The sequence below is a fragment of the Lucilia sericata genome, unplaced genomic scaffold (assembly GCF_015586225.1).
Source record: "Lucilia sericata isolate MDLA Ls3-8-SP2 unplaced genomic scaffold, ASM1558622v1 Contig000179F_arrow, whole genome shotgun sequence".
NCBI lineage: Eukaryota > Metazoa > Arthropoda > Insecta > Diptera > Calliphoridae > Lucilia > Lucilia sericata.
In genome coordinates this window covers 369,795-389,114 of record NW_023994207.1, presented here as the reverse complement: position 1 = coordinate 389,114, position 19,320 = coordinate 369,795, and the positions used below count along the sequence as shown (strand labels likewise).

General features: G+C 29.9%; 1 protein-coding gene across 14 annotated transcripts in view; it reads right to left on the bottom strand.

Annotated features, from left to right (window-relative positions):
• The window catches only part of LOC119601628 (sodium/calcium exchanger 3), a 176,831-nt gene that overhangs the window by 139,233 nt on the left and 18,278 nt on the right, over positions 1 to 19,320 (bottom strand). For 10 of the 14 annotated variants that reach the window (XM_037952679.1, XM_037952681.1, XM_037952677.1 and 7 more), the window contains exon 1: positions 9,121 to 10,465. The exons of 2 other annotated variants lie outside the window; for them this stretch is intronic. The gene's annotated coding sequence lies outside the window, so the exon portion shown is untranslated. 2 more of the 14 variants (XM_037952672.1, XM_037952674.1) reach the window with 2 other exon arrangements.

Below are 19,320 nucleotides of genomic sequence, written 5' to 3'. Positions count from 1 at the left end.
TCAGTTCTAAATCAGTTCTAGTTCAGTTCTAGTTCAGTTCTAGTTCAGTTCTAGTTTAGTTCTAGTTCAGTTCTAGTTAAGTTATTATTCAGTTCTTGGTCATTTCTAGTTCTGTTGCAGAAATTATGTATATAAAATATTAAAGTACCCTTAAGTACTTATTTAGTAATTTAAAATATTAATTTATTTGATACTGTAATATTTTTATTTCCATTTTTTGCTACAACAATCAGTTTATCATCACTTGTATGGCATTTGAAATATAAAAAGGGAAATATAAATGTGTGTTTATGTAAGTAATACATTTTTTTGGCTACTTTTATTCATTGTATTCTATTCTCTGGTTGTTGGCAACAAAATAAAAAATCGGATTATGATTTCTTTTTTTAATAATCTTTTTGTATAATCTATTTTTCTTCATTTTCTGCATTTAAGCAAACTCATAAGCATAATAGAAAATTAGAAAAAAAATTAAATAAATATTTTAAAAACAATGACACACCAGACAATAAAGTAGAAAATTTTTCAAAACTACAATAAGAATATACTATTTAACACATTTTCATTTAAATTGCATTCAATTCAATTAAGTTTTTAATCAAAACAAAATTCCATGCCAGACATTCATTCGTCCATCTATAGTTGAGAACAAGAAAATAATAATTTAATGGCCAATCAAATTTAATTAAAATATTTAATACAATAATAATAATTTTTAGTGCTTTTTGGTTTTTATTAGAAAAAAATATTTACTGGCGCTTTATCGACGTCACATCCACGTTCCTACCTACACACATAGTGATACAAACGAATGGAATCTGATGAATGGCGGCCATAACAGGAGAAAATAGGGGACAATGGAAAAAAATATAATAAAAAAATCACAAACTATTACAAAATACCACTGTAACAAAACCAACGGCAAAAATAGAAACAATGGCGTCAAATGTCAACCAAATAAGTGATAGTACACAGCACAAGCCAATTTGTTGTTGCCATTGTGAATTCATAAGTAATAATCAAAAAGAACGCTATAGATGGTCATAAAGTATTGGCATAGATATGTTAGATAGAAATTTAGCCAAAATTTTTTGTACACTGAAAATAATCCCTTCTTAACATTAGGAATTAAAGTGGTAACTACTTTTTACGTAATATTTACGCAAATTTAGAGTATAATACGAAATATAACTTAATAAAATCCTTTTCTAATCCTGTCAATCTTAATCCTTTTCGATTCCTGTCAGAGACTCAGACTATAGCGGACCTACAAATGTTCTCAGTCGTCTGAGTGAATTTAGTTTTTATTTTTAACAAATCTTAAGTTAAACCTAATATATCATCCATTCACTGATAGGGTATCGAAATGACATCATAAATGTGGTTTTATCATTTTTATTTATCTTTTTTTTCGGATGACTAAATGGTGATGATGCTGATGATGTTTAGTTTTTGGTAGTGATGACGATTAGTATCTGTATAAAATTTTATGGTGAGAAGTTAGGATGTTGGTGGAGTATTGTGATGATGACACAAGAAAAACTGGTTCCATAATTATTTAATTACAATTAAACTGCTAAATATAATATTAGAATAAAACCATAAAACATGTTTTTTATTACAACATGCAGCAGCAGTTCATAAATGTCAATTAATTGAAAAATAAACCCCTTGTGTAAGGGTATTAAATATTCGAGCAAAAATGTTGATTACTTAAGTCTAGAATCAAGTGCGATGTTGTATAAACACCACTTATATCCCTTAGAGCTGCCTGACTATCGTTGTTTTTTCGAATCTCATTATTGTATATTTGAAGTCCGTTTTATGGCTGATATTTCAGCCTGAAATATGCTATATTAGTCAGAAAGTTTGGAGGAAACTCTTGTAGATAGGGTTGAAAGTTTGATATAGATGATCGTTTATGAAAATAAGAAATAGAGTAGGAGATAGAACAGAGCCTTGCGGTACCCCTGAATTGAACTTGTTTGATGAGATCCCATCTATAACAAATAGAATAGTGCCTCTAGTCTGCCGGGACTATAAACTGGTGATGATCAAATGTGTCCTTGGCCTTTTCCTGGAATGATTTGACATGGGGTCAAACCAGAAAACCACATAATCTGTTAAAACGGGAACCGGTAGCCCGCAGGGCATATTTTCGGGCTATATCTTGTCCCGGTTATTGGAGAGGTCCCGTTGGGGTGCATGTGATGGCTGTGGTTTAAACTCAAATACGCGTGTGGGATCTATAATTCTGGATAATTTCGATGCTGTTGCTGAAATCAACAGATACCCCACTAAAGAGTGACTGTGGGTTGGAAATGAGTTGGTGTTAAATGTATATGATACAGGATCTTACCCGCCTATATACCTAAAGTGAGTGTGTCGGATGTTGTTCTCTATGGGTGTGTCGAATGAATGAGAAGTGTGCTGGGTTGAATGGTGATGGATGAAAGGTATCTTATACAAGTCCAGGTATTTTCAAGAAAAACTCTATTCATACCAGATTTACCAAAGTCAGTTATCTGTGATTAAGAACAAATTCCTTGGCTTATTTGATGGATTTATGTTGTTTCCGACTCAACAGAGGCCATCCCAACTGCATAGTTGTTTTTGCATCTCAGAAGTTAAGAATGGTCAGGACGACACGACACGTCAGGTGTTCACGTAAAGCACTTCGACATCTTGTCCAAGAGTCTTAAATATGTTGAGATCCACTAATAAATTTTTAAAAGGACGCGCTCAAAAAACATATTTGACATACATATTTACTGGTTACAACATTTCTAGCTCGTGTAGTGGTTGAAAGCTTTCCTCTAAGAAGGAATTACTTGCGAATAGCTCAGCTAAAAGTTTAGCTTTATCAATCGTGTCAGTGAATGTTTGGTCGTCATTAAAAAGCGTTAGAATTGAAGATCTGACCTTTAGACTTTTACCGAACCACCAAAAACTTTTACTGTCCCTAGGAGCCGTAAGAACCATATCAGGGGGCCATTGTTCATGTAGAGCTTTTTCGCGTCATAGTTTTTGTTGAAGAATTTAAGAATATTTTGCACTTTTTTGAGTTTTTGTTTTAATACGAAAAGAACTAAATAATATATGAGTATGTATACAACTACTTATTATGTACACACAATTGTACAAACACAATTTATTCTGCAGTTTTACTGGGAGGTAATGTATCCCTTTTAGATAATATTTTTCCCAATTATCCGACATTTTGATTGAATCGAATTCATAAATCTTTGGATTCTTTAGCGCGTTTGAACTATATTTGAAACGCAGATGAAGCCAAAATAAAGTATGTAACTATTTAAGGAGAGAGCCTCAGCGAACTGCAGGGTATATATAGTATATGCTAAGTCTGCATTTAAATACCATTAAATGTTATTTTCTTAAATTTCCTTTGTTTCGGATTTTCGCATAAAATCTTGTATAACAAAATGATTTACATAAAAATTAAAGAAAATTTTAATGTTGTTCATTTCTGTAGCTGTTGATTTGTTGGTTGCTCTGTTAGCATATTCACCTTAACTATCATGCTACAGACAACAAAAAAATATATTTATGTCTGTTTATTTTAATTTACACTTTTTATTCTCTTTCTCTGTGTTTAATTGTTGTTTATGTTATTTTCTATAATTAAGAAAAAAAAAAAAAAAAAAAACACATTCTTATGTATGAACAAAGGCGCAGACACTTAGAGAGAATGATAGAATTTGTTATGTCAACTGTCATAGCAGTGTAGCATTAAGTGTCAAATAGACAGACAGTTCATGCAAACATTTATGCACATGACTACTACTAGTAAAGACTGAGATCGATCAAATTAGCGTATTTATTTTGGATAGAAAATAATCGTAATATAATATTTCTAAGCTTTAGCAGAGTAAGACAAATAAATTTGAAGACATTTAAAATTTGTTGCACAGTGTTATAAAGTCAGCGTTTCAAATAAAGTAAATAAAATTCAGACGAACTACACATTAGGGAATAATTTCTAACTAAATTAAATCAATAACAAATTACTCAACCAACAATTATCTTTTAGTCACTTGATGACATGGCTCACGCAGTGCTATATTATAGTTCTATTATTTTCTATTGAATATTAATTATTAAATTGAATAATTCTTATGGGTAAATATGTATATTTTTTCTATTGAAATAATTTACTGGCAACTTTGACTAGGTGATATGATCATACATAGAATAAGTGAGTGACTTAATAAACTAAAAATGCAGTTTGTTTAATGAGGATGTTAATTAATTACAATTTAGAAATTATAATAATAATAAAATAAGAATACAAAATAACAAATACACATTATAATAAAAACAAGTAACGGTTGTGACGAATCTTTTTTACACTGCACCAAAACAAGCACTAAATTGATGTTGTCGTTATATTTTGATCATAATAGAAATATAGCAGCCTATTAATGACCGATTTTGTAGTTTTATTGTATTATAGTTATTCGATAAGTATGTATTTAATAGGTCTATCTATGTCATGGGCAGTGTTTTTAAGGCTAAATTTAGCCTTTTTTATACCATCCACCACCATCAGTGGTGATAGAGGGTATATATAAGTTTATCATTTCGTGTGTAACACCGAGAAATATTCATCTGAGACCCAACAAAGTATATATATTCCGGGTCCTTATCAAATTCTGTGTCGATTTAGCTATGTCCGTCCGTCTGTCTAAGCAAAGGAAATCAACAAAGTTTTCCGAAAATATTCATTATTGGCCTGAGCAGTTTGGTATTGAAAATCAGCAAAATCGGTTCACAACGTAAAAAGATATGAGTAAAAATTTTAGACTACCTCGAAAAAAAAAAACATTTTCTCAGAAACTACCGAAGATTATTCAATGAATTCTGCCACACGTTATTTACTTTGCCCAGGGATTATTATGTTCAAACTCAAAACATTAGGTCCAAGATTTCCCATAGCCCCCATACAGAGGTCCATATTCTCGAAAATGGGTTTATCTTTGATTTTTGACGAAGTTATTAATAATATTAATATCGGTATTACGGTATTATCATATTACCAACGTAAATCTGTATCGGTCCATAAATGGTAATAGCTCCCATATAAGGTCCACTTCCGAAAATCACTTAAATGTAAATAACTAATTAAGAAATAAAAATATTAGAATAATATTCGACATAAATATGTTCTCTGTAGGCCTATTGCCGATAACCACGAAAATTCACATATTTCATTACTAATGTGTTTAAAGTACATATAAAAAAGCCTGCGAATTTTTAATTAACTAATTAAGAAATAAATATATTGGAATAATATTCGACATAAATATGTTTTGTGTATACATATATGACTCTACCAATTTTTTTTCGGATCGGTCATTAATTGGTCATATCTACCATATAATGGCCATCGTAAGTGGATATATATTTCATTACTGAATGAAGATATCGGTATAAATTTCGTCATGAATGTGTTTAAAGTAGATATGAACCATCCTGAGAAATATTTTCCGGATCAGTCCCTAATTGGTCATAGCTCACGTGAAAGACCCACTTTCAAAAATCGAATATTTCATTGATAGATAAATAAAGATAACGGACTAAAATACCTCATAAATATGTTTTTGATATATACAAATCACTCCTAAATTTTTCAAAAAGCTTACAGGTGGAGGGTATTTAAGATTCGGCATATCCGAATATAGCACTCTCTTGTTATTTATCATTTACCCTCGAAATTTATGTTTTAGCTACTGACTTTTAACTGATTTCCGTTTACTTTAACTAATCAAATGAGCTACAAACTTATTTTAGGTTCTTATGTAGAAAATAAGACACATCAAAAAAAAAAAAAAAAAATAAAATAAAAAAAATCGTTAGTTTTTGACCGAACATATGATACTCTATGATACTCATATGATACTCTATTGATGGGGTCTAGGGACTAATATGGACTGATCCCCATAAAATTTGGTGATTTACTTATGTTTAAATTTATTATTGCTGATATTAGTATTTATAAGTCTTATAAGTGAATGAATATCCCAGAAATTTTCGGAAGTAGGTTTGTATAAGGGTTATGGTCAAATGAAGTCGGAATATTATCATCAGTGCTTATAAAAAACTATAAAAATAAATGATATATACGCCAAATTTCAAAATTATCTTGAACATGCGACTAATATCTTGTGCAAAAGCTTAGAAAGGATACGCAGCCAGTAAGCAGGACAAATGGACTAAATCGGCCCAGAAAAAGATTCTAAGCAGATGTAAATGACAAATATTTTTACTCTCCACTAAAGTGGTTTAGGTTATAAATAGAATCATTATATTAAATTCTGCGAAGACACCCAGCAAATAAACCACACAGATGGACTAAATAGGCTCAGGAAATTATTCAAAATCATTTGTTTATAATAATGAATGCCCGACTATTATTTTTTACATTGGTCGTGTGTTTGTAAAATATCGGAGTGCTTCGAAAAGTTTTGTTTTTTTATAATAATATATCAGCCTATTAATGGCAGATTTTGCAGTTTTATATATTTGATAGATCAAACTATGTTGTGGGTCTGTAAAATATCGGGGTGCCTGCGAAAGATTATTTCCACCGGTAGAAGCTGTATAATTTAAATTTTGTCGTAATATTCTCAAAAAATAAAAACGTTTCCCGGAATATAAGTAAAATAAGTGCTAATTATACAGTTATACACTGAAAAGAATTATAAGAAATAAATTCTGTATAGGTACTACTGTTCATGATAGGTCTATAGCTTAACCTTCACCTCTATAACAGCTCTTACAAAAAAAAAGTAAGTGTAAGAATAAAACGTTTAAAAATCAAGAAGGATTTTTATAATCTTTAGAATCAATGCGGTATTGGATTTGGTCTTTATTGCATATATATAATCTGGTTTAGCGATGTCCGTCTGTGTAATGCAGACGTCTGTTGAAAAAAAAATTCTGAATATTCTAAATATCTTCAGGAATCCTTATATGATTCTATCAGACATACTTTGAATTGAAGAATTTTACTATTGGAGGATTGGGGAAAATATAGACCAATCCTAATAAATGTTTGTGGATGGATTTAGTACGTTTACATACATTAATGCTAAATTTCATATCGACACTAGTCGTTTTAATTGTGCAAATTTAAGTCATTTTCTGAAGAACTTTGTTTAGTTGCAAGGGCCGATCATTACAAAATTCATCAGAGTCATTAAATTTAGTATAAAACTTAGTTGTGCCGCTTCTTGTCGAGATACGAGTATATTAAATATATTTATGAGCTCAGAAGCATGGGGACTAGGTGAAATAATTGGCCGATGTGTACGATTTTTAAAAGGCTTCAGAAGATCATATCAAATATAATTGAAATATGTGGAAAATTTCGACCTCACTAAAGTGGTGTAGGGTATATACATACAGTGGTGGAAAAAATAATAGAAACGACTTTATTTTGGGGTGAAAACTAAATTTTCGCAAAGGGTACCCGTTAAATAAAAGGTATTTAGGTCTACTTTTCTATGATAAATGGAGTTTGTAAGTTTTTTTGCTCCATCGTTTTTTATTGGAATTAAAAAAATTTGGCATTGGAAAAAATAATAGAAACGATTCATAGTATTACACTGGGGACATAAGCTGAGATTTATTAAACTACGTTTAGTACTTATTATTAAAAATTTTAATTATAAATGGAATTCTTAATATAAAAGTATACTTTTTACATTAATTTTTATATTAACATTTGATTTTGCTTGATTGACCATATGGATCCTGAAAGCTGAATCAGAGGCCCGACTTTCAAGTTTTCTTAAATAAGAATTTCAGATAGTGAAAGAAATTTCTTCTAATGGTTAAATTATCTAAAAAAAAAAGTTTTTGAGAAGATTTCGAGAAGAAAAAGTTTTGAACCCAGTTATAGATAAGGACAATCCACCGGTTTTTGGGCCAAATTTCGAGCAATATTTCACTATTTTTTAAATTGACCTGTTCTTGGTGGTTAAAAAGGGGCTTAAATGTCAAAGTATATTTATGGACTTGTGAAATAATGCTAAATTCAGTTAAATTTAAAACAAAAAGTTCACAAAACCTAAAAAATTTTTAAATTCAGTTTGAATTGTAGGTAGTCTACGGTAACGTAAGTTCAGATAAAATGCACCTTATCATATTAAAACATCAGAAAGAATATTCTTTGTAATTTTTTCCATAAAATAAACGTATTAGATTTTAGAAAAGGTAATGAAAAAAACATATTTTATTTCCCTCGTTTAAAAGCATTCTGTTTTATTTTTTGCAATAGATCGTATTGGGTCTATACTAGTATTAATTCCCAAACAGTGCTATACCTAAATTTAAAATTAATTTTCGAAATTTTTACATTTCATGAAATTTTAGTTTTAAATTCAACTTATTTTACCTGTCCATCAGGATACTTTGATATTTAAGCCCCTTTTTAACCACCAAGAATGGATTGAATTGCCAAAATGTGAAATATTGCTCAAAATCGGGGCCAAAAATCGGTGGATTATCGTTATCTATAAGCGGATTCAAAACTTCTTCGGCTCGAAAGTTGAGCTATTTCTTTCGTGGCTCCAATTCAGCCGTCAGAGCTCATATGGTCAATCAGGCGTTGAAAAAAACACACGTTAACATAAAGAACCGAGGAAACAGTATATTGGGAATATCATTTACAATTCAAATTTTTAAAAATAAATACAAAACGCAGTTTAAGAAATCTCAGCTTATGTCCCCAGTGTAATATTGTTAATCGTTTCTATTATTTTTTCCAATGCCAAATTTTTTAAATACCAATAAAATACGATGGAGCAAAAAAACTTATAAACTCCATTTATCATAGGAAAGTAGACCTAAATACCTTTTATTTAAGATACAAATCATCAAATTGTAACGGGTACTTTTTGAGAAAATTTAGTTTTCACCACTATATAAAGTCGTTTGTATTATTTTTTCCACCACTGTGTATCACTGTAAACATAAACAAACCAAAAATGTTTCTATACAATGTTTACAATTGACAAAACCAGTTTAACTCCTTGCAATTGTTTTTGCAAATACACAATAAAGAAAAGTAGAAAAGAAAGCAAAACAAAAACTTACTTGATTTAAATATGCCGACAAAAACAACAACACAAACTAAAAACTTTAGTAGAGCTCTTTATTATATTGTTGTTGTTGCTATTATTATTATTGTTATTACAAGTACTGTTGTAACAAAACAATTGACTCTCAATGAAGAGACACAAACAATGTAATTGAGACAATATTTATTTTTTTATTGATATTCGCGGGAATAACAGTAAATAAATACTTTTTTTGTATAATCACACACGTATTACATACATATGTACATAAATATGTATGTAAATATAAGTTTACTATTATTTTTTCACTTTCTTGTTGTTGTTATTTAGCTATATGAATGTAATTTTAGCAGTGCACAGAGAAAAAGGGAAAAATTGTAATAATGATAATTCTGCTGTTTGTCTTTGTTGTTTTACACACAAATAGCATTATTTTTTTACACGCTTTTTTCTATTTATAAACTCTTCAATAGGTTTTTTTTTTTTTTTTTTGAGATATTTGCTTTGTAAATTATTTTTATTTATTTAAAAATATATTTTAGGGGAAGAGGTAAAAGAACACTTCAAATATTTTAGTTTTATTTTAATTTTAATATTTTGCTTTTAAGTATAATATTTGTTAAAATTTTTACTTAATTTTTGTTAAAATTTTTATATATTTTTCTAGCTGATTTATTTTTATTTAAATAATTTTTTCACTATAATGCACTAGTTTTGAAATTTTTTTCACAAATTTTCAAATTTTTAATATACATTTTCCTTTTTTATTTTTTTATATTTTTGTTAAAAATAGTTTAGCTAAAGCAGCTGAGTAGAAGCACCGTGTAAAACAAAACAACAGAAACCGAAAATGCGAACACACCGCCGACACCAACACCAGAGATCATTATTGATCGCACATGGTTGGTCTGACGTTAGAAATGTTTTGATTTGTGGTTGGGGAGGGGGGTTTGTTTTTTAAACTTATTTGGAGAGATTTCTTGTTGCTGGCACACAAAACCAACAAAAATATCTGTATGTATATATTTTAATAAAAATCGGAAAATTTATTTTTCGGTCCGTGCGTTTACGGCGCGCTACATTCGACAACTAAAGCAAACATAGAGAAGAACCACGAAACAAACGGTTTTGATATTGATTGAAAAAAAAATTAAAAAAAATATGTATTTATTTTGTATGTTTTTGTCGGCTGTAGGCAGCAGCAGGCAGGCAATCGAAGGTTTTTCTTTTACTCTGTTATAATTTCAAATTTATTTCGAATTTTCTTCTTGTTTCATTTACGTATTTCGAACATTTTCTATTCAACACTAGAGAATTTATTTAAAACAAAAAAAAAAAAAATAATATTTTTCAAGGTGTGGTGAATTTTGTTTAATACCTTTTTAGATTTTAATAATATTTTTAGTTTTTTAAAGACTTAAAAGTAATTTGTAATTGATTAGTAAATTTGTTTAATATATTTTTTTTTTTGTTTTCAATTATAAACACATTTTTTTAAATCAAAACTTTTTTCTTTTCAAAATTCCTGCAATTATCACTGAAAACACAAACTTGTAGTCCAACAGCCCGACATTCTCCTACTAAAACACAAAAAAAAAATAAAATTATCAAAAATTCAACAACAAAAAGTCTCTTGGCTTTGCAACATTTTTTGCTTTGTTTTTGTAATTTTGCTGCTGTTGGTTTTTTACTCAGAAATTTGTTTCTCTGCAGCAACAATTGCTTGCAGCTGCATTTAACATTTTTTTATTTGTTGCTGCTGTTAAAACAGCGACTGCAGCAGCTCAGCTGCTATTATTCAGAATTTGTATTATTATTATTTGTAAACATTTGTCGTTTTGTTTTATTTTTTTATTGTTGAATTTATATTTTTTTGTTTTTATTAAAAAAAAAAAAAAAAAACACAATTGCCTTCAGCCACTAGAAAATGTTGCTTTTGTATTGGTTCAGTTCTTATTTTTGTTTTGTTTTTCTTAATTTAACATAAACAAATGACAAATGTTATTAACAGTATTTTTAACATTTTTGTTTTCTTATTTTTTAGTGAATATTGTGTGTATTTGTTTTATTTTGTTTTAGTAATCTCTAATTTTGTACTCACAAATAGTTCGCCTGCACTTTTTTTTGCAAATTTAATTTTTTTGTAGTTTTAATAGAAATTACAACAACAGCAAATAAAGATTTATGATACCAAATAATGTTTAATATTGGTATCACACACATCGAAGTAAACACAATATAATTAGCATTTGATGTTAGCAACATGTTGCTAGCAACATTAATTTTAATGATACACAAGTACACGTTGAGAATTTTAATATAATTAACTAACTAACTAACTAACTAACTAACTAACTACTAACTAACTAACTAACTAACTAACTAACTAACTAACTAACTAACTAACTAACTACTAACTAACTAACTAACTAACTAACTAACTAACGACTAACTAACTAACTAACTAACTAACTAACTAACTAACTAACTAACTAACTAACTAACTAACTAACTAACTAACTAACTAACTAACTAACTAACTAACTAACTAACTAACTAACTAACTAACTAACTACTAACTAACTAACTACTACTAACTACTAACTAACTAACTAACTAACTAACTAACTAACTAACTAACTAACTAACTAACTACTAACTAACTAACTAACTAATAACTAACTAACTAACTAACTAACTACTAACTAACTAACTAACTAACTACTAACTAACTAACTAACTAACTAACTAACTAACTAACTAACTAACTAACTAACTAACTAACTAACTAACTAACTAACTAACTAACTAACTAACTAACTAACTAACTAACTAACTAACTAACTAACTAACTAACTAACTAACTAACTAACTAACTAACTAACTACTAACTAACTAACTAACTAACTAACTAACTAACTAACTAACTAACTAACTAACTAACTAACTAACTAACTAACTAACTAACTAACTAACTACTACGAACTAACTAACTAACTAACTAACTAACTAACTAACTAACTAACTAACTAACTAACTACTAACTAACTAACTAACTAACTAACTAACTAACTAACTAACTAACTAACTAACTAACTAACTAACTAACTAACTAACTAACTAACTAACTAACTAACTAACTAACTAACTAACTACTAACTAACTAACTAACTAACTAACTAACTAACTAACTAACTAACTAACTAACTAACTAACTAACTAACTAACTAACTAACTAACTAACTAACTAACTAACTAACTAACTAACTAACTAACTAACTAACTAACTAACTAACTAACTAACTAACTAACTAACTAACTAACTAACTAACTACTAACTAACTAACTAACTAACTAACTAACTAACTAACTAACTAACTAACTAACTACTAACTAACTAACTAACTAACTAACTAACTAACTACTAACTAACTAACTAATACTAACTAACTAACTAACTAACTAACTAACTAACTAACTAACTAACTAACTAACTAACTAACTAACTAACTAACTAACTAACTAACTAACTAACTAACTAACTAACTAACTAACTAACTACTAACTAACTAACTAACTAACTAACTAACTAACTAACTAACTAACTAACTAACTAACTAACTAACTAACTAACTAACTAACTAACTAACTAACTAACTAACTAACTAACTAACTAACTAACTAACTAACTAACTAACTAACTAACTAACTAACTAACTAACTAACTAACTAACTAACTAACTAACACTACTAACTAACTAACTAACTAACTAACTAACTAACTAACTAACTAACTAACTAACTAACTAACTAACTAACTAACTAACTAACTAACTAACTAACTAACTAACTAACTAACTACTAACTAACTAACTAACTAACTAACTAACTAACTAACTAACTACTAACTAACTAACTAACTAACTAACTAACTAACTAACTAACTAACTAACTAACTAACTAACTAACTAACTAACTAACTAACTAACTACTAACTAACTAACTAACTAACTAACTAACTAACTAACTAACTAACTACTAACTAACTAACTAACTAACTAACTAACTAACTAACTAACTAACTAACTAACTAACTAACTAACTAACTAACTACTAACTAACTAACTAACTAACTAACTAACTACTAACTAACTAACTAACTACTAACTAACTAACTAACTAACTACTAACACTAACTAACTAACTAACTAACTAACTACTAACTAACTAACTAACTAACTACAACTAACTAACTAACTAACTAACTAACTAACTAACTAACTACTAACTAACTAACTAACTAACTAACTAACTAACTAACTAACTAACTAACTAACTAACTAACTAACTAACTAACTAACTAACCCAATATTGAGCCGTAGTACTAACATTAACTGATGTAAAATGTTAAATATCTTTAGTGAAATATTTTTGCAGTGTTAATGAACGTTAAACAATAGAAAACACATATAGAAATTCAAGTTTATACAAAATTCATTGACTTTTTCAAAATTTGAAACATTTGTTTTGTTATTTATGTTAAAGTCTATCTTATCACACCCACACCCATTTATCGATTAGTGGGTGTTTATAAATTAGATAAATCATATTTTGTTTTCCTTTTAAAATATTCAAATTCATTAACCTCTGAGGAGATGCAAAAGACACACTAAGTTAATTCATACATTTAAGCATTCGTTCACCTACAACACTTCCACACACATTAAATTAAATAAAATTATTGAGTTTCTTTAAAAGGCCATAAAAAATTAACATTCCAGTTAATGAATTCGAATAAATCAAAATTGTCTACATTAAAATGCATTTTCCACACTGACAACTTGAACTATAAACAAATGATTAACACTTTTTTGTTTAAACGTAAAAAAAACAATACAAAGATACACAGATACGTTGCTATAGATACACTCATACATTACGATTTAAATGAATGTTTAAATAATTTTATGGTTAAAAAATCCATAAACAAGAAATTCAAGAAACTAAACAATTGTATTTCAAAAAAATAAAAATGGAAAAATAATAATAAAAAATGCAAGTGCATATTTATGTTTAAAACAGATGGCCGAAAACAACAGTAAAGAACACAAATTATAGATTTTAGTGGGGCACGTGGTAGCAAAGAATATCATCATCATCAACATCATCGTAATAATCACAAAAGCAGTGAATGGATTAGCACTGTCTATCTATGGTTTACATGTTCTAAAATGAAAACTATACAAATTAAGAAACGTTGAGTGCTTGTTTTATTTCTTCTCGTTCGTATCATTTAAATGAATATCGACTAAAAAAAAGAAAACGCTAAAACAATCCAATAATGCCTTAAATGAAAAACCTCAATAACCCCTTCCGAAAGATATGAAATGAAAAGAAATGTACACTTATGTATTTGTATTTCAACAATATGAATGGAAAAGAAAATGTTAAAATGTTAAATAGTTATTTGGAAAAAACACTTACTTCAAAGAAAATAAAGAAATTTAAATCCTAAATCTCTATGGAAAAATTCATAATTTTCATTCTTTTAACCATTATGGGGGAAACACAATTTTGAAGGTAACGCAATAAAATTTGCTATGTGAAAATCCCTTACATGATGAACAAAATAAGGCGTTGACCCAGGAAAATTTGTTGAAAAAATTAGGAACTCTTTTTGGTTTTGGGTGATGATGATGATAGATGATAGATAGATAATAGATATATAGAATAGATAGATAGATAGATAGATAGCATAGATAGCTAGATAGATCTAGATCGATAGTCGATCGATCGCTCGCTGGATAGATCTCTATCGCTCGCTCGCTCGCTCGCCTCGCTCGCTAGCTCGCTCTCTCGCTCGCTCGATCGCTCTAGCTCGCTCGCTAGCTCGCTCGCTCGCTCGCTCGCTCGCTCGCTCGCTCTCTCGCTCGCTCGTCGCTCGCTCGCTCGCTCGCTCGCTCGCTCGCTCTCTCGCTCTCTCGCTCGCTCGCTCGCTCGCTCGCTCGCTCCTCGCTCGCTCGCTCGCTCGCTCGCTCGCTCGCTCGCTCGCTCGCTCGCTCGCTCGCTCGCTCGCTCGCTCGCTCTCGCTCGCTCGCTCTCGCTGCTCGCTCGCTCGCTCGCTCGCTCGCTCGCTCGCTCGCTCGCTCGCTCGCTCGCTCGCTCGCTCGCTCGCTGCTCTCGCTCGCTCGCTCGCTCGCTCGCTCGCTCGCTCGCTCGCTCGCTCGCTCGCTCGCTCGCTCGCTCGCTCGCTCGCTCGCTCGCTCGCTCCTCGCTCGCTCGCTCGCTCGCTCGCTCGCTCTCTCGCTCGCTCGCTCGCTCGCTCGCTCGCTCGCTCGCTCGCTCGCTCGCTCGCTCGCTCGCTCGCTCGCTCGCTCGCTCGCTCGCTCGATAGATAGATAGATAGATAGATAGATAGATAGATAGATAGATAGATAGATAGATAGAAGATAGATTAGATCGATAGATAGAAGACCGTCCGCTTTTAAATGAACAAATGTAAGAATTAAACTGATAGCTTAGGATGAGACTAACTTATGGTCCAATTCTTAAGTGTTAGACGATTCAATCAGTCAATAACGTTACTCTTTATTTAAAGAAGTTAAATTGGTTGCTATTTTAGTTCTTACCAACATTTGTTTTAATAACTTACTGTTTCCTCAGATTTGGACTTACCTAAAAAAGAAAAGAAAATAAATACATTATAGAGTTTTAAAATTATAAACGAAATAAAGAAAACTATTTTCATCCACTACAATTTTACTTAAGTTTATAATATTTTTTGTTTTCTTGTTTTCCAACCCACTGTGCCACAGGTTTGTTTATTTGTATGATCTAAACATTTAACATACAATCGGATAAATATATATGTACATGTACATATGAAGTGTGTTTGTATGTATAAAGAAATGAAAAAAGAAGAAAAAACACAAAAAGAAAAATTAATGCTACATAAAATATTTTGTTAAAAAAATATTTCGTGTTTTCGTTATATTCAGCAATTTTTCTTCTTTACATTTTTTGGTTTAATGTCTTTTGTCTTTTGGTGGGTTTTGTGGTGGTTTGAAAGGCAAAGAATATGTATTTACCCAGCAAAAACTTACATTGAAAAGTTAACTTATTAGCTAAAAAAGCCACTTTTGACTACTTATTCATAAGCTTTTTAACTCATTATTTTAATACGGTATTGACATTGGAGGCAAGTACTTACCACGCTCGCTTACAAATCTGTACTTAAATAAGCACTAACAAGTAGTGAGTTAATAAGTTGTTTTGTTTAGAAAAAATCGCTCAAACAGAATACGAACCTGGGCTTCTTGTTCGTTAGTTCGCTGTCTTACTCACAACACCATAATATATTATTTCGCGCCCGATAATAGTTATCAAAAACCGTGGCAAAACTCAAAATGAATTACTTACGTTTCTAATTATATGTAAGTCATTATAAGAGTACTTTAAAGTAATACAGACGGTGTGTAGTAATCATTGACAAGTGAATGATTATATAAGTACAAGTAATTACCGAAGTTTTGCTGGGTATAAAAACTAATAAAGCATTAAAATATTTGTAGGTACATACATATGTAAATATCTTAAAAATACATTTGAAATTTAGTATTTATTCATCCATACATTCATACATACATATGTACATATATAGAATTCACCAGAGTGGAAGGTGAGATTAAACTTTTAAGTCCGTCAAAACTCTAATTTATAACAAAGTTGTGGAGGAAAAAAACAAGTATGTATATATGTGTTAATTATACCCTACAATACCAAAAATATGATAGCCCTATACCCATAATCACTTTCTTAGTTGGTTTTTTCACCTCAGCCTGTCTGTCCATGTAAACCTTGTGTGCAAGATTGTAAGCGCAATTTTTCAAAAATTTGTCACATACATCTTTTTGGTCCAAGAAAAAAGGCTTTTGAAATCGGTGATCTATATCACCTAGGACTCGAATAGAGTTTATAATTATGTTAAAAGTACTAATATTTCTACAACTTAGGCCTCTAGCACCCATACAAAGTTAATTTTCCATAATGACTTCAACTTTATATAACTATAAACATGATGAGGATCGACCTCATGGTGTAGAGCATCATATGGTAGCTCACTTCAAACTACATCTTTATTTTTATAATTTTTAAATATCTAAACTTTCCCTTCTGGTGAATATTCTACGTCGAATGGTAGCAAAATGTATAAATAAAAAAAATTATCTAAGGTTTAGTTTTAAAACATTTTTAACACGATTTTGTGTTTTTTTAGATTTTTTTTTTTGCTGTTTTCTTATTGCAATTTTTGAGTGCTTTTAAATATTTTGTTTAAGCTGCTATAATTGTTCCAAAACTTCTAAAAGTGCCAAAATCACGAAATGCAAAAGAATTGTTTTTGCAACAATAATTTGGGGGAAAAAATACAAGAAACAAATTATTGAAACAATTTTCAACATGTTTGTGAGCCACTTAAGTACTGCCACAGACCGCCAGCCAACCAGTCAGCAGCATCTACTTAAATTCTTTTTTTGTATAACGAACAAACTCATTTCACTCTTTTAGGGCCCAGCAGATTTAAATCGTGAATATTCCCTCCTGCTATAGAGAATAGTTTTCCTATATTTTCCTATTTGTAAAGCAGAGATTAAATTACACGCCACTTAATTTGGCCTTAAGTAATCTTCAGAAAAGTTGCATTTAAACTTTTTCTCTGCGATGTATCTTAAAAAATAGTTTAATCCCCCTCCAAAGAGGGTCATAAAAGAGAAGTACTCCTTGTACGTCTAATTCTGGAACTTAGTAATTCTAAAGAACAAGATCATGTTTTACAGTTAAATCGAACTGCAGGGATTTCTCACATGACACACATAATAAATGACAGCGAATTTTTCACGGACACCCCAAAAATTTCGTAATACTACTGAGAGAGAGAGAGAGAAAATTCGAAATGAAAGAATTTTTTGTGAATTGTTTTTTTAGTATATTTCAAGTAGGCTGTTTAAACTTTAAAGTTATGTGTCTGTTTAGAGGAGAAATTTATATGAGATTTTAAACAAAATTATGATATTTTTCTGTTTATTAGTTTTATTCAATGAAATAAATTTTATATCACAGGAATAGTACTTTATGTCGACAACAAAGTTGTTATCTACTCTTCTGCATTAATAACTGAATTTAGGAAAAACGACCGTACTCCTACAAATAGGGCTTTTGAGCCCATAATGATCGGGCCTCATATAGTTAAACAAATTTACGACAATATGTATTTTGATGCAGTGGACCCTTTCTAAAATCTAAAAGTCCATTATAAATTGTTTCCTTGTTACTCCCTCTTGCATTATAGGTAACGATATACTATTCTATCAATAGTCAATAGACTATGTATTAATAGTCTATGGACTATGCAATAAACTAATAATCTTAAAGTAAGCCATTGGACTCGGAATTACTTGATCTGCCATGATTTTGTTTAAGAAGTAAATTGCATAGTCTAATATATTCTGATCCATAAGTCCCTTATCAGAAAATGTATGTAACTAAAAATATCCTATCAAAAAAAGTTTTGAAATAAAATTTTAATAAATTCTCTGAATATCGACCTAATGTTAGATCTTACCAAATATCACTAGAGTACAATCTGGTCTGTCTATAATTGGAGTATCTTAGAACCCCGCTTGACAACTTGATAGCCGTGGAATATTAACGACGCGTCTAATGTTGTAATAATAAAAGTTCTGCACCAGAAGTAAATGCCATTAGTTTGCTCTTACGATTTTCAATTCATAAAAAATTCTCATATAAAAAAACCTCTCTCAGCTGAGTTGTGTCAACTGGCAAGCGTAACAAATTAGATTTATAACCAACTTACTTTGTCAAAAAGTATGTTAAAAGTTTTATGATGATTTGTTACTTACATTTATTTAGAAAAACCACTACACTTACATACATATGTAAATACATTCCAGACAAAAACACTTGCGAATACACAAGTGAAAATTTCCCAATTGGAAATTGTTTCAAGGGATAGAAAAAAAACGTCCAAAATAAATATTTTTTTTTTAATATCCAAAATTCGAATGATATCGAAATATACCCTTCTAAAAGGTGGGATTATTTATTTGGGAACTTGCTCCGAACTTCTTTCACAAAAATTCATTTTATGAATCAAAATTTTTTTTAAAAAACAAAGTTAAAAAAGTTGGATTTCTTTTTA